The following is a 16,671-nucleotide window of genomic DNA, read 5'->3' on the forward strand; positions in this document are numbered from 1 at the left end:
AATTGTAACCCCAGAAGAGTTCCAAATTACATAAATGTTTTGTTTAATTCAATTTAATTTAGGAGAGCTAAATAAATATCAAACATGAGGCCAAAGTACATAAGAAAGTGGCAGTCTTTTATTGCAAATATGCACACACTCTTGGGCGAGGCTCTCTGGTCCTCAGGTGTGGGGGGCCAGGGAAGCCGCGCCGGCGCTCTCGGGTGAGGTTCTCCGGTCCACAAGTAAAAGGGGCCAAAGAAGTCACACCGGCTCCTGCCGGCGGTGGACTTTTATGCCTGGGAGCTGGAAGGGGAGGAGTTTGGGGCGCGTGTGTAGGAGTGGCTTCTTGAATTTCGGTGTCCCCGGCTTGATGTCACTCTGCGCATGCTCAGTTGATCTGCATCTTCCTGGGCACGGGCTACATTTTCCCGCGTGTGGGAAAGTTGGTGAGGAAGAACCCGGAAGCAACATAAATTGTGCCTTCTTGTTCACCTTTTTCCATCTTGTCCTTTGTCCCTCACCCAAACAGTCCAACCTCTTATTGATTATAAAAATTGGGGCACCATTGTCTGTCTGGCTGCTTCCTGCTGTTAGGGGTGTAGTTAGGGTCTGAGGTTGGCAGTTGGATGTAGGGATGCAGGAGCATTTGATTGAAGGTGACTCGGGTGATCTCTTGGACCCTGGCTCGGAGAAATTTTATTAGAATGGGAGCAAGACATGACATAAGGCAGAGGATTAGTATGGGAATTAGGAATGGAAGCATCTACTGTACTACAGGCAGCAGCCATACCGGTGGTCCGGGGGTTAAGGGGGCGTTAAATTGTTGAAGCTCCTTTTTTATTTTCTTTAATGTTTGGACGTTGGTGTCAACCAGGCCTGATTTGTTTATATAATAGCAACACTCTTCTCCTAGGAAGAGGCATGTTTCTCCTTTTTCGGCAGTAAGAAGATCTAATGCTTGCCTATTTTGTGCTGCTACCTGAGCCACTGAGGTAATCTGACACTGTAAAGAGGCCAGGCTTTCAGCTGAAGCCTCTATGGCTTCCTGGACCTGAGTGGAGAAAGCCCGTGTGGACTGAATTGAGTGGGCGAGTGCCCCTGTCCCAAGTCCTGAGGCTATTAGGGACAATGCTAGGGAAACCCAAATGACTAAGGGAAGAAAAATGGCCCACTTTTGGATTTTATTGCTGGGAGTGGTAAGCTGGGAAGCTAGTTTGGACAATTCTCCTTCGCTATATAGGGTTAAGCTAGGCACTAAAGACACTGGGACGCAAAGGGATTGGGTGATGGAGGTGGGGTTAAGAGTTTTAGATAAAGTTTGGTTACACCAGAAGTAGCTGCCAACGGGGGCTGTCAGGATTCCCTTGGGAGCTTGGGTGTGATTACACCATGAAGAGTTGGGAGTAGAGTAGCAAAAAGGAAGGGTATGACTCTGTGAATTACGGTATAATGGGACTTGAGGCGAGGATGTTGCTTGAGAGGAGCTGGTAGAGTTGGTGGTGATACTGAAAGTGGCTGGTAGAGGGACTGCCACTAAGGGAGCTTTACCGAGTGCAACGCAAAGGAAGCATTGGGAGAGGTTTCTTACTCCAGCAGCCTGGGTTAAGTCCCTGGCGAATAAGTGTTAGCCATGAGAATGTGCCAGTAGTTCTTATAATTATATTCTGTTTGGTCATATAAGAAACATATGGCCGGAAGGCCTCCAGTGATGGAACTTAGGGAAAAGTTTAGGGAGAAGGCACATTGACAGCCCTGGGGGGGACATTCTGCAGTGCCCTGCATGAGTGAGTGTACCTGGTTGTCTGTAGACCAGGTTTCAGTTATAGAAAATTTCGATACAAAGTTAGGATTAGTAGGAGTAACTAGGGGGATTAGAGTGAACCATAATAATGGTGGCACAAAAGTGTAGAGAGTAAGTTCAACATTGCTGAAATCACAAAGGGCACCCTGACAAGCTAGGTCTTCTATGAGAGTAAAAAGTCGGGAGACCCACTGGTTGGGGGATGGGTCGGGGAGGAGGGTATCTATGGGGTTTCTGAGGGAAAAGTCAGTTAAGTTGAGATGGAGAATAGTGAGAAAGCGGGAGAATTTCAGAAGAGCATAGCTCATTTAGTTTGTATTTAGTCTGGTTACTCTCAGATGGGTGGGTGACAGTTCAGTGGACTGCCACTGAGCCTAAGGGGGTGGGGCTCTTTTCAGTTGAGTAAAATGGACCCAGGAACTGTGACCTAAAAGCTTGGCTGCTGTAGAAGTGGTAAGAATTACTGTATATGGGCTCTTCCACTTAGGAATAAGGCCCTTTGCATGTAGATCCTTGAGTAGAACCTGGTCACCTGGAGAAAGAGCCAAAGGGGTGTCTGGATTTCCTTGTGTAGGTTGGGGAAGTGACCTCTCAGCATGTTCTCTAAGTAATTGTCTTAAAAGAGAAAGGTATGGAAGCTAGGGTGCTAACGGCATGGGGAGGGTAGGGAGTTCTTGTAGTGTGAGGGGGCGCCCGTATACTAGTTCAAATGGGCTAAGGCCTGTAGGGCTTCTAGGTGTTGCCCGTAGTCTGGTAAGGGCAAGGGGAAGTAGGGTTACCCACGATTGACATGTATCTATGGAAAGTTTGGTTAAGATGCCTCATCCTAAGAGCAGGGTGGGACATGAGGGCATGATGAGGAAGGAGTGGGCAAAACATGCATAGTCCAGGCAACAGTTTAACATTAAGTCTAGGCAACAGTGTAACATTGAGGTCTGGCGAGGGTTAGATGGCTTACTGTCTACTTCTACTACTGAAATAGTGGAGAGTTGGCTAGGTCTACTATAGGATGGCAAAACTGAGTAGGTAGCCTCCATAATGAGGAGAAAAGAAATTGGCTTACGGCCGGGCGCGGTGGCTCAAGCCTGTAATCCCAGCACTTTGGGAGGCCGAGACGGGCGGATCACGAGGTCAGGAGATCAAGACCATCCTGGCTAACATGGTGAAACCCCGTCTCTACTAAAAATACAAAAAACTAGCCGGGCGACCTGGCGGGCCCCTGTAGTCCCAGCTACTCGGGAGGCTGAGGCAGGAGAATGGCGTGAATCCGGCAGGCGGAGCTTGCAGTGAGCTGAGATCCGGCCACTGCACTCCAGCCTGGGCGACAGAGCGAGACTCCGTCTCAAAAAAAAAAAGAAATTGGCTTACCTGCTACCTGTACCGCTACCCTGGGCTCAGCAAGGGTGACTGGGGTCTCTGAGTGTGGGCACAGTCAGTCGTCGTCCAGGTGTAGGAGCTGGAAAGAGCCTCCTGACTCTTGAGGAGAGGCACCACGTTGAGGCACAATGCCTGCCCTGCTGGCGGGGCAATCAGACTTCCAGTGTCCTTCCTGTTGGCAGGCTGGGCACGGCGTGGTAGGCGGGCGAGGATTTGGACACCTTTTTGCCGAATGTTGTGCCACACTTACAGCATGGGCCAGACAGAGTGGCCGGTTTGGCCTGGGGACACTGGCTTGCCTCGTGTCCTGGGTCTCTGCATTTATAGCAGGAGCCTTTAGGAGACTTGTCCTTTGTCTTCCCTGCTGGCAGAGTGGGCGACGCTGGTTGGAGGGCAGCCACTAAAGCTTGCGCCTGAAGTGCAGCCCTTCTTTTCTCCTTGTCTAGCTCTGCGGCCTCAGCTGCTTCTTCTCTGGAGTTAAAAACTTTAAAGGCCAATTTTACTAAGTCCTGTATGGGGGTTTGAGGCCTATCTTCAACCTTTTTAGCTTTTTTCAAATATCTGAGGCTGACTGGGAGATAAAATAGGAGGCTAGGACAGCTGCCCCGGCTGGGGAGGTGGGGTCTAGCCGGGTAAATTGGTCTAGTGCCTCTGTAAGGAGATTTAGGAAGGAAGCTGGGTTCTCATCTGGGTGCTGGATAATTTCCTTTAGTTCATCAAAATTGACCACTTTGTTAGAGGCTGCCTGCATACCGGCCAAGAGACATTGAACCATAATGTCTCTCCTACGGCGGCCGGGCTATTGTGGTTGGTAGTCCCAATCTGGTTCTATGGACGGGACAGCCATCTCTCCTAACGGGACGGTGGCATCAGTTAAATGCCATTGATCTGCATGTTGCCTGGCTGCTGCAAGAATACGCTGTCTTTCCTCTTGGTTAAGGGAGGAGGACAAAATGACCTGTAAGTCATGCCAGGTTAGATCATATGCCTGACATAGGTATCGAAACTCCTTGGAATATGGGGTGGGGTTAGCAGAGAAATCGCCGAGCCGTTTTTCTATCTTGGAAAGGTCTGCAAAGGAAAAAGGGACATGGACTCTAACTAGTCCTTTGGCTCCAGCGACCTCTCGGAGGGGGGCCAACAAACTAACAGGGGAGGTTGAAGCAGACTGACCAGTCGGGTAGGTTGAGACTGGCTGACCGGTAGAGGGGGTTGAGGCAGGTTGACCGGTAGAGGGGGTTGGGGCAGGATGACCGGTAGAGGGGGTTGGGGCCGCTACCACGGTCTTGGAGCGAGTGTGGGCGGAAATGGGAGAGGTAAGAGGAGTGGCTGAGGGAGGGGCGGTAGGAGGAGCATAGGGAGGGGGGTTGGTAGGTCGGGAGGGAGGTGCCCCACCGTCGGCCTTGTCTGAGATAGAAGTAGAATCTTCCTCTGCTTGTGGTGTGGGGGCCAAGGGCTGGGTTTTGACTAACAAGACCTGGGCCATTGAACACTGGGCGCACAGGTCTGGGCGAGAGCGCAAGTCCCAAAAGCCTTGGACATAGATAATCTCTGACCACTTTCCAAGCCTTTGGCAGAAATTAGAGAGATCTAATAGAATGTTATAGTCAAGTGTGCTGTCTGGTGGCCATTGAGATTGGTTGTCTAATTTATACTGCGGCCATGCCACAGTGGAGAGGAAAATTAGCTGCTTTCGTTTTAAATCTTGAGCTAAATATAAGGCTTCCAAGTTTTGGAGGAGACACCCTAAGGGGGTGTTCCTAGGGATTTTCGATTATGAGGTTCCCATTGTTTAACCACCAGAAATGGCAACCGACCTCACGCAGTGGCAAAGCGTCCTTTGCCACTGCTGGAGACTGAGGGCTTCTGGAGCCACTAACGGAGAATTGAGGAACTTCAAGATGGACGTCTCCAGGTTGAAGACCTTACTGTGCCACAGGGTGGCTACGTCCTTGGGCATACGTACAACTCTAGGCCAAGGACACAGAAACGGATGGAGATGGTTAACAAAGGGGAGTACTCACCGAAGAAGAAATTCTCAGAGCGGCACCAGTAAAAAGGTGGAATCCTTGTTCGGTGTTGGTGGCTGGTTGGGTTGGGAGCCGGTTCGCTGGGGAGGAGGTTCCTCAGACCCCTAGGGGATGTTGAGGAAGGGTCTCCTCCCGGGTTTTGGCACCAACTGTTTTGTTTAATTTAATTTAATTTAGGAGAGCTAAATAATTAAACATGAGGCCAAAGTACATAAGAAAGTGGCAGTCTTGGCCGGGCGCGGTGGCTCAAGCCTGTAATCCCAGCACTTTGGGAGGCCGAGACGGGCGGATCACGAGGTCAGGAGATCGAGACCATCCTGGCTAATACGGTGAAACCCCGTCTCTACTAAAAAATACAAAAAACCAGCCGGGCGACGAGGCGGGCGCCTGTAGTCCCAGCTACTCGGGAGGCTGAGACAGGAGAATGGCGTGAACCCGGGAGGCGGAGCTTGCAGTGAGCTGAGAGCCGGCCACTGCACTCCAACCTGGGCGGCAGAGCAAGACTCCGTCTCAAAAAAAAAAAAAAAAAAAAAAAGAAAGTGGCAGTCTTTTATTGCAAATATGCACACACTCTCGGGTGAGGTTCTCTGGTCCTCAGGTGTGGGGGGCCAGGGAAGTCATGCCGGCGCTCTCGGGTGAGGTTCTCCGGTCCACAAGTAAGAGGGGCCGAAGAAGTCACACCGGCTCCTGCCGGCGGTGGACTTTTATGCCTGGGAGCTGGAAGGGGAGGAGTTTGGGGTGCGTGTGTAGGAGTGGCTTCTTGAATTTCGATGTCCCCGGCTTGACATCACTCTGTGCATGCTCGGTTGATCTGCATCTTCCCGGGTGTGGGCTACATTTTCCCGAGCACGGGAAAGTTGGTGAGGAAGAACCCGGAAGCAACATGGATTGTGCCTTCTTGTTCACCTTCCTCCATCTTGTCCTTTGTCCCTCACCCAAACAATAAATACTCAATACATACTTACTGAATGAATGAAAGCCCACAGCCTAGAATTTGGTATAAAGCTTGAGAAAAGAAAAATAGCTCAGAGCAGTCTCATGATGTGAGACATGCCCAATTTATCAGGCCCAGAAAAGCATGAGTATGGAACTTCAGTCATATCCTCCCCACCCATGCCCAGAGACAATTGGTCCAAGGTGTTTTGTCCCTGACTACCTGCCTCACCCATTATCTGTTCCTGGAATTTGTGATATAAAAACAATGTATAGCCAATCAATTGCTTATGTTATCTTATTTTAAATTATTGATAAACAACTTAGGAACTATTCGGTTTCCTTAAAAACTCGCTTGTAGGCCTGGCGCGGTGGCTCAAGCCTGTAATCCCAGCACTTTGGGAGGCCGAGACGGGCGGATCACGGGGTCAGGAGATCAAGACCATCCTGGCTAACACGGTGAAACCTCGTCTCTACTAAAAGAATACAAAAAACTAGCCGGGCGAGGTAGCAGGCGCCTGTAGTCCCAGCTACTTGGGAGGCTGAGGCAGGAGAATGGCATAAACCCGGGAGATGGAGCTTGCAGTGAGCTGAGATCCAGCCACTGCACTCCAGCCTGGGCAGCAGAGAGAGACTCCGTCTCAAAAAAAAAAAAAAAAAAAAAAAAAAACTCACTTGTAACTGCTGTGAATCGAAGTGTATATTCAGGACAATTTGAATCTATGCTCCTGTGTGGCTATCCTCAAGCTTTCTGGACCTCATTACTTAAGGCTGACAAGCTAAATATTAAAATGTGCACTTAAAAAAAATATAAAAGCCCAGGCACAGTGGTTCACACCTATAATCCCAGTACTTTGGAGGCCAAGGCAGGAGGATCACTTGAGTGCAGGAGTTTGAGGTCAACTGGGACAACATAGTGAGACCTCATGTCTAAAAAGAGATTTAAAAAAAAAAAGAATAAGTTAAAGTCAGAGCTGCTCGAGGTATATAGGTGATTTACCTCTTGTTAGTCTGCACTTGGCAGCTGCAGGCTCACTGATTCAAAACAAGTGCAAGCGGGACGGTGACTGCTATCTGCTAATGGAGTCAAAATGAATATTTATATATTGAAATACATATTACAAATACTTTTCCTCTGTTTCTTCTTTAGTTATATATGAATATTGATTTTTAAAATAACTGTTTAGCTAAGTTCAGGATATTAAAGGGGTTGTAGCCAAATAATTGTTTTAGGGAGACCTCAGGTCCAATGGGGTTGAGAGACACAGCCCAAAGGTTTGCTAGATGCATGAACCAAGATGCTTCAGGTGAGGTGTGGTGGCTCACATTTGTAATCCCAGCACTTTGGAAGGCCAAGGTGGGAGGATCCCTTGAGCCCAGGAGTTGGACACCAGCCTGGGCAACATAGCAAGACCTCTCTCAAAGAAAAAAAAAAATGCTTCACACCCAGCCTCATAACTGAGAGACTCTCCATTCTTGAGCTGTTTAGGGCTGGCAGAAAAGAAGCCACTATGCACAGTATGCAGTTTCTTCTTTCAGATCTATGGAGGAGTCATTCCCAGTCTAAATCCCTAAATCAAGCAACCCCAGGATGGGTCTCTCCAACTTCATTTCCCAGACTCTCCTCTGGGCCTGCTTCCTTATTTGTGTAATGCGGAAACTCAACAACCAAGAGGGTGAGCTGTTGACATTGTACCGACATTTGACACATAGTATCTGTGAAATAAGTAGCCACACATATTAATGCAAACTGAAGGGCTCCTCTGGTGGGTCTGTCAGAGGTGTTTCAACCAAAGCAACTCCATCTTGAATAGGGGCTGGGTAAAATGAGGCTGAGACCTACTGGGCTGCATTCCTAGGAGGTGTGGCATTCCAAGTGACAGGATGAGCAAGGAGGTGAGCACAAGATAACAAGTCACAAAGACCTTGCTCATAAAATAGCATGTGGTAAAGAAGCCAGCCCAAACCCACCAAAACCAAGATGGCGACCAAAGTGACCTCTCATTGTCCTCATCACTCATTATATGCTAATTATAATGTATTAGCATGCTAAAAGACAATCCACTAGTGCCGTGATTACAGAAGCCACGGCAACATCAGGAAGTTACGCTAAATGGTCTAAAAAGGAGAGGAATCCTCAGTTACGGGAATTGGCCACTGCTTCCTTTGAAAGCTCATTAATCATCCACCCCTTGTTTAGCATATAATCAAGAAGTAACAACAAGCATCCTTAGTGGAGCAGCTCAAGTCACTGCCCTGCCTGTGGAGTAGTCATTCTGCATTCCTTTACCTTCTTAATAATCTTGCTTTCACTTTACTCTGTGGACTCCCCCGAATTCTTTCTTGTGTGAGATCCAAGAACCTTCTCTTGGGGTCTGGATCTGGATTGCTTTCTGGTAACATCTTCCTGTCGAACCCTAAGGAAACACCCAATCCAAAGGAAATAGACTACAGCACCAATGGTCTATCTTTGGGTAAGTGGCGGGGTACCCAGGTAAAGGATGTTATTGGGTTAGAGGCTCAACTTAGGGGAGTTAAAGTCTCTCCTAAGACAGAGTGGGTTAAAGGCCCCTCTTAATAAAAGGCAAAGACACTTGACTGAACTTGGGTTCGAGGCCCAACTGAGGAGTGTTAGAGTCCCTTCTAAGACTTAGGGGGTTAAAAGCCCCTCTCAGAGTAAAGTGCCTCTTGGCTAAGAATGGATTTAGCACCATGGGATATTAATTACTATTCTCTTTGGATTAATCTACCTTTCACTTTTGGCTGATGACTGCGGGTGACAGAATTGTGCATGTACAGGATCTTGGGACATGAGAGCTTTTTGCTCCCCAAACGGGGACACTTAAGAGCTGAGGCAACTCCTGGAAAAGATCCCTTCTTAACCAATGAGCGGCTGCCTGAACTTTTGATTCAGTGTCTCTGGGATAGGTGGGTCTTTCTCTGGCCTTCCTGAGCTCTTCACTTTCCCCACCCTACCACAGGAAAGTTTTGGTTAATGAGAAAAAAGACTTCTGAGGCTAGCCTTAAGCTGTAGCGAATCTGGGTTTGCTTTGTGTGTCTTTCTATATTGTTCTGCCATAAAGAGGGGTACCTTAAGATAGAATGCAGGCCTACTGTTACCGGGTGTCCTTGCTCCCAGAGCTCCCAAGATGGCGGCAAGCCTCTTGTTCTCTCACCTGGGGTTCTTGGCCTCACTGATTCCAAGGAATGGAATCTTGGGCCATGTAGTGAGTGTTACAGCTCTATTATTGGCCGTGGGTCGCAGAAGAGAACCGTGGAACCCAGCAACTAGTGTTCAGCTCGATTAGGACAAACCCAGGCACTTAACCATGTAGGAACAATGGCAAGCCTTTAGCCCAATCCAGAGTGGCAATGGGTGCCTCACTGGATCAGGAGCACAGTGGACACCCTGCCAGATCTGGAGGGGTGGAAGTCAGCAGTGGGTCTGCCATGGCGGCAAACAGCAGTGATGGACGACAAGTGAAAGCTCAGCTCAAGCCGTAACAAACATGTACCAGAAGAGTGTGCAGTTGCAAGATTTAATAGAGTGAAAACAGAGCTCCCATACAAAGGGAGGGGACCCAAAGAGGGTAGCCGTTGCTGGCTCAAATATCTGGTTTTATATCCTGATCATTGTCCCTCCCACTGTGCTCTCAGACGATAGATGATTGGCTATTTCTTTACCTCTTGTTTTTGCCTAATTAACATTTTAGTGAGCTCTCTTTACTACCTGATTGGTCGGGTGTAAGCTAAATTGCAAGCCCCATGTTTAAAGGTGGATGCGCTCACCTTCCCAGCTAGGCTTAGGGATTCTTAGTAGGCCTAAGGAAATCCAGCTAGTCCTGTCGCTCACTACAACACCTGTAAGCCCGCTGTTCAAAATGGCCGAGTAAACTGATCAGTTATAAACTTTGCTGAAGGTCCCTGAAAAGCTGGATGAAATTTGTCTTTCATCTTGTTTTAGGTCCTTGGGAGCTTCACCTTGTAACCACGTGGCAATACTTTCTCTTGGTTTCTACCATCCAGCAGACAGGAGTTTTGGAGTCCATGCCATTTTTAGTCCTAAAAATTATCTTGATTAGATAAAAGCCTTTGCAAGCTCAAAGTTGGCGACTCTATCTCCTTCTGGGAAGAGCAATGGAGACTGCCCAGTGCTGTAGCTCAGTAGCAAAGACTTTGTCTTTTCACAATGGCAGCCCAGGCTCAGGGTTCAATTCCCAACTTAAGGAATGAGTCCTTTCTAGTTTGATATCTGTCAAACATTTGTTGATTTTCTTTCCCTCCACAAACTGTCTTGAATTTTTTTTCTCTGAGTACCTGGGAGTTTGTCTTTGGTAAAGTTCAGAAGCCAGAAATATTGGTAGTTTGGCATGGCTGAAGTCGGATAATAAGAGATAATAAAGGATTGTTATTTTTAAGAGCGCTATGGTTAAAAGAGTCAACTTAATTAAAATAGGATATTCAAACTCTAACAGTGTGGGACTCCCTAGGAAAAACAGAAGTGCCAGAGACATCATTTTGGAAAAAAAAAAAAAACACCCTGTTTTCCTCTTGGAACCCCAGGAATTGAAAGTTGATGAATTCCTCTCAAAATGTAAGGCTCTGTTCTGTTTTGCATCGCAGTATCTGATGTTTTTGACTTTTGGTGGTATCAGAAACTACATCGTATTATGAGAGAGCTTTGGTGTGTAATAACTAGGTAGGAAATATACTTTAAGGAATAGCCAATGGAAATTATGGGTGAATACTTAGCTCTTTGCACATTTAGATTAGAGAAGCATGTTCTTGGCCACTTCAAAGGTATGGAAATACCCTCTTATCTCCCACTGAGAGATAAGACTTCCACGGAAGACGGGCTGATTTCCCCTTTTCGGCGGGGGGAGTTGATCCAGGATCTGGTATAAAATGGGACCCTTATTTTGGGGGATCTGTCTTGCCTTCCAGCTTGCCTGCTTGTTAGGCTGTAGAAACTGCATGCTTTCCTGACCTTGTTACCCCAAGGGCTCCACCCTAAAGTCAGTAATGCAGTTAAGAAACTTGCAAATGATGGCCCGTTGCGGTGGCTCACGCCTGTAATCCCAGCACTTTGGGAGGCCAAGGCAGGCGGATCACGAGGTCAGGAGATCGAGACCATCCTGGCTAACACGGTGAAACCCCGTCTCCACTAAAAATACAAAAAATTAGCCAGGCGTGGTGGCAGGAGCCTGTAGTCCCAGCTACTCAGCAGGCTGAGGCAAGAGAATGGGGTGAACCCGGGAGGCGGAGCTTGCAGTGAGCCGAGATCACGCCATCTCACTCTAGCCAGGGTGCAGGGAGCAATACTCTGTCTCAGAAAAAAAAAAGAAAATGACAAATTTAAAAAATAGAGACAAAGTCTCATTATGTTGCCCAGGCTGGTCTTGAACTCCTAGGCTCAAGCAATCCTCTTGCCTTGGCCCCCCAAAGTGCTAGGATTGCAGGCATTGAGCCACCATACCCAGCTGAGACTTAACATTAAAATGCAGACTTACGCTGTACACATCAAAAGGTGAAATATAGGACACAAAAGCACTTTGTGTGCAGCCTCTGTAAATCGGCCAGAACCAGCCCGTGGTTAACAGGAACTGACCAGGAAGGATAACTTTGTGAGCTGGTCAGCTGTCATGTCAAATCATGAAAAGAGAATGAAGTCTGGCCATGGCATCAGGCAGTTGAAGCTGAAGTCAGCAGAGGAGTCTTCCATACTCTGTTTTCCAGGACAGGATTCCGCTTAACTCTTAGGAAAAAGGCCTGGTAACAGTAAGGAAGAGGGTATACTGAGGTGTGACCAGCCTCCTGTCTTATCATAGCCAGGAAACCTAGATTCTAAAGTTTTTCTGGGTTCTCCTTGGCCAGGAGGGGTTTGTTCAGTCAGTTGAGGGGTCTTTGGATTTTCTTTTTATTCCACATTTCTTCCTTTTAGCCAAGATCTGCCATAGTCAGCATCAATGGCCAAATTGTTTGTACCATGTCGTTGCCAGCATGGTGAGGCTACCTGCTCCAGGTCCATCCAGTCCCTTCGTGGGACCCTTGTGGCCAAGAGACTTATAGCCAATTGAACATCTTGGCCAGACAGAAATAAAGGTGGGCAGGTATTCATCAACCCCTAAGGTCTATCAAGCAACATAAGGACCAAAAGGTGGGGCTACTAATTTAACTTGTCTGTAAGTTATATGCATTAAGCCAGCATAATTCTGGTTTAGCAGCAGACTTACAGCAGTTGGTTATACATATTATAAAGTTATTTATTTATTTATATTTATTTTTTAGACAGAGTATCCCTCTGTTGCCCAGGCTGGAGTGGAGTGGCATGATCTCGGCTCACTGCAACCTCCGCCTCCTGGCTAATTTTTGTATTTTTAGTAGAGACAGGGCTTTGCCATGTTGGCCAGGCTGGTCTTGAACTCCTGATCTCAAATGATCTACCCCCATGGGCCTCCTAAAGTGCTGGGATTACAGGCTTGAGCCCCCACACCTGTCCTATATTATGAGTAATTTAAATGTTATGAAGAAAAGTTTGATGGAGACTATAACAAAGACTTCAATAGCATCTTTTTTTTTTTTTTTTTTTTTTGTGAGATGGAGTCTCACTCTGTCACCCAGGCTGGAGTGCAGTGGCGTGATCTCGGCTCACTGCAATCTCTGCCTAGCGGGTTCTCCTGCCTCAGCCTCCCAAGTAGCTGGGATTATAGGCGCCTGCCACCACACCCAGCTAATTTTTTGTATTTTTCAGTAGAAATGGGGTTTCACCATGTTGGCCAGGCTGGTCACAAACTCCTGACCTCAGGTGACCCACCTGCTTCGGCCTCCCAGAGTGTCGGGATTACAGGTGTGAGCCGCCCGCCCAGCCTTCAACAGCATCTTGAAAGGAATTTCTGTTTGGTAGAAAGCCAACTAAACAGATCATTGATAGGATCAGTAGTTTTATTTCTTGTAATCATTTAACTTGTTTGGAAATTCTATATGAGTTTCTGTTCTTCTTTTTGTTTTTGTTTTGCTTTGTTTTTGAGACAGAGTCTTGCTCTATCAGTTTGGAATGCAATTGCATGATCTAGGCTAACTGCAACTTATGCCTCCCAGGCCCAAGTGATCCTCTCGCCTCGGCCTCCCAAATAGCTGGGATTACAGGCATGTGCCACCATGCCTCGTTAATATTTGTAGTTTTTGTAGAGATAGGGTTTCACCTTGTTGCTGAGGTGTGCCTGAGCTCAAGCGATCCTCTGGCCCCAGCCTCCCAAAGTGCTGGGATTACAGGTATGAGCCACTGTGCCCAGCCCTATATGAGTTTCTACTTCACCTGAAGTGTCAATGTAAGTGCAATAGGTGTTATGGGCCACTGCACAGACTTTTCCTTGTTTGACTAAAAGAAAATCTGAAGCAATTAAATACTTGAGCCAGGTAATTCAATTTGTTGGGCTGTAATTCTTTGTGCAGTGTCTCCAGCTACCTGTCCAATAGTGGCAGATAGGTTTGAATATGCTGGTCAGGTTTTGAATTAGACTCCTTCAGTTTTGAATTATTAAGGTTATCTGAGATGCCTGACTGTGTTTAGAGCTCTCATAATACCACTTATAAATGGTCTCCCATGGGAGGATTCCTTGACTCCAGGAATTTGAGACCAGCTTGGGGAACATGGTGAACCCCATCTCTATAAAAAATTAAAAAATAAAAATAAAGAAATTAGCAGGGTGTGGTGGTACATGTCTATAGTCCCAGTTACTTGAGAGGCAGAGGTGGGAGGATGGTTGAGCCCGGGAGGTCGGGGCTGCAGTGAGCTATGATCATGCCACTCCACTCCACTCCCCATGACAAAGTGAGACTCTGTCTCAAAAAAAAAAAAAAAAAAGGCCTCCCATTGCTTCTGAGAGGTCCTGAACCCTACTGTGAACCCTACTGTGCATGCAAATAAACTAATTTAGGCATGTCAAATGTTCTGTCAAAAGTTCTCCATTTTAGCCTATAAATCTTTATATTGTTCCAAGTTAGCTTTTTTCCAGGATCCAAAATATCCACAAGACTTTTTCTTATAATTCCGAGACATGTATGTTCCTGATAGTAGCTGGTCTGGGACTGTCTCCTTAGAATCTAGGTTCCCCAGAAGAGCATAAGACATTCCTTCGTGTGCCACTAGAGGGCAAGCATCCTCACCAAACCTGATAGGCCAGATGAGTCAGGCTGAACTGCCCCCAACCTCCCCAACTAGAAACCTGGGGCCAAAAAAGATGGCTCTTGCAGGGTCTGGATGGAGGGAATCAGGGTGAAAAAATGAAGTCCTCGAGATCTCAATTCAAAAGTGGGAGATCTTACCCACCTTCCTCCCAAAGCTGACAGGGAAACAACTGAGCTGTCAATGGCTCAGCCTGGCACCAGTGCATTCACTCACGCTGGGGGGAACCTGGGCTGCTCCATGGATCCTACTCTTGTCTTCAGTTATGTTGGCTTACATTCACAAGATCTGTACATTTGGAAGGGAGAGCTTTATTTCTTTGGTTGGGTTGCAACCTACAAGCTAGGAATTGAAGTGAGGGTAGGACAGGGGTTTTACACTAAATGAGTTCGCTAAACATACATATTTAATACGTTTTAAGATGATTTATGAATATTCATGAGAGTTGCACACATGTGTACCAAAAAACATGTTAAATATGTCCCATATTCTCTTCGGGGTGGAGACATTAAAATGCAGTCGAATTAGGCTCTATATGTCAAAAGGTGAAACACAGGACCCGAAGAACTTTGTGTGCTGCCTCTGTAAACCAGCCAGAACTGGTCCATGGTGGAGAATCATTGATCAGCCAGGAATGTTTTGTAAGTTGATCAGCTGTCATATCAAAATCGGGAAAGGGAAAGGAGTCTGGCAGTTGGTTGAAGTTGAAATCAGTGAAGGAGTCTCCTGTTCTTGGTTTTCAAGGGCTGGTTTCTATTTAGGTCTTGGGAAAGAAACCTGGTAATGGTTCATGAGGAAACAGGTGTACTGAGGTGTGAGTGACCTATCATCACGGCCAGGAAACTTAGATTTTAAAGTTTTTCCGGGGTCTCTTTGGCCAAGAGGTGTCCATTCAGTTGTTTGGAGGGCTGAGGATTGTATTTGTATTTCCCAGAGGGTTGGGTCCTCTGAACACCCCAGCAGGTAGAGGCCTCTGGAACCCTCAGGCCTCTTTCCTTCTTTATACCCCAGTGCTGATTAGAGAAGGGCAGGCAGGTGTCTAGGAACACCTGAACATGGGAGCTCCTCTAGATGGAGCTCCTGCCCTCTCATCCTCTGCCCCTGGCCTGGGGGCTGATCATGAACTGAACTTTATGCCCCCTCCACTACAGGATTGAGACCTGCTCCCTGAGCCAGGCCCCTGGGCCATGAGGGCTTCAGAATAATACCAGCGAATGGAAGGTTGGGTTGGAGGTCAAGTTCAGTTCCTCTGGTAAGTCCTCACCATTTGTGGAGTCTCAGAGCCCTGCTCCAAAGGATGAGGTGGTGTTCCTATCTGGAGTCTGGGTGCTAGGGCCAGCGGGGAGGGACAGTCAGGCAGTCAGCTTGGACCAGTCCAGACAGTATCTGCCTCAGCTGGACGTTTAATACCACAAGGTTAACCATTGGCATTCCTTCTAACCCCAACCCAAAGGTTGCCCTAGGACCAGGCAGATAACAGGAAGGTGTTTGACTCACAGAGGTGGAGACTCTGGGCTTCAGGAAGCAGGAGAGGGGCCTCAGACTGGGGAGGAGAGAACCCTGAGTTCTTTCTTGAGTGCCAGCCTATCACACATGCAAGCTCACATCACTCATCTTCCCAGCTGCAGAAACTACTGATCTCAGTCTGATTCTAAGTCTGACTTCTTGCACCGAGGAGTTGCAGGAGAGAAGCTTTGTGAGGGGCCCACAGGACACCGTCCTAAGGAATGCAGATCCAGTGTTTCTTCTTTGGCCTTAACTGCTGCCCACTCCCCTCATAACTTCTATCTCAGCCACCCTGGAATTCTGCTTGCACTTCTATTACCTCTAAGCCATTGCACTTGCTGAGACCTGTCCATGGAATGCCATTCCCCGTGCTGTTTTGTGCTTGGCAAACATTATTCCTTTGGAAGCCTTCCCTGACCTCTTTGGGCTTCAGCAGAACAACACCACACTCTGTGCTTCCCTCTGTGAAAGACTCATCTCCTTGTTCTAAGAGTCGCTGGTACTCAGAACTGTCTGTCCCCGGCAGACCTTGCAAGGAACTCAGTTCCCTTCCTGTCAGCTGAGACCAGCATGGGCCAGTGACAGGATGCTCAGAAGGACTTGTTGACTGACAGAATGGATGCAGCGATTCCTTAACTTACTGAGTACATTCTCAGTGCCAGGCACTGACCCAGACCCTGGGGATGTAGCTTAAAATGACATAGACAAAACCCTGCTTTCAGGAGAGTATGTTTTGTTAGGGAAAAGGCAGACAACAAACACGGTAGACAAAAATCTGCACGAGGACACAGAATAATGTGATGAGAAATCAGCTGAGTGGCTTTGTTAGGTTGAGTGGTAAGAAGTCATTTTCGGGG

Source organism: Rhinopithecus roxellana, chromosome 15, assembly GCF_007565055.1.
Source record: "Rhinopithecus roxellana isolate Shanxi Qingling chromosome 15, ASM756505v1, whole genome shotgun sequence".
NCBI classification, from domain to species: domain Eukaryota; kingdom Metazoa; phylum Chordata; class Mammalia; order Primates; family Cercopithecidae; genus Rhinopithecus; species Rhinopithecus roxellana.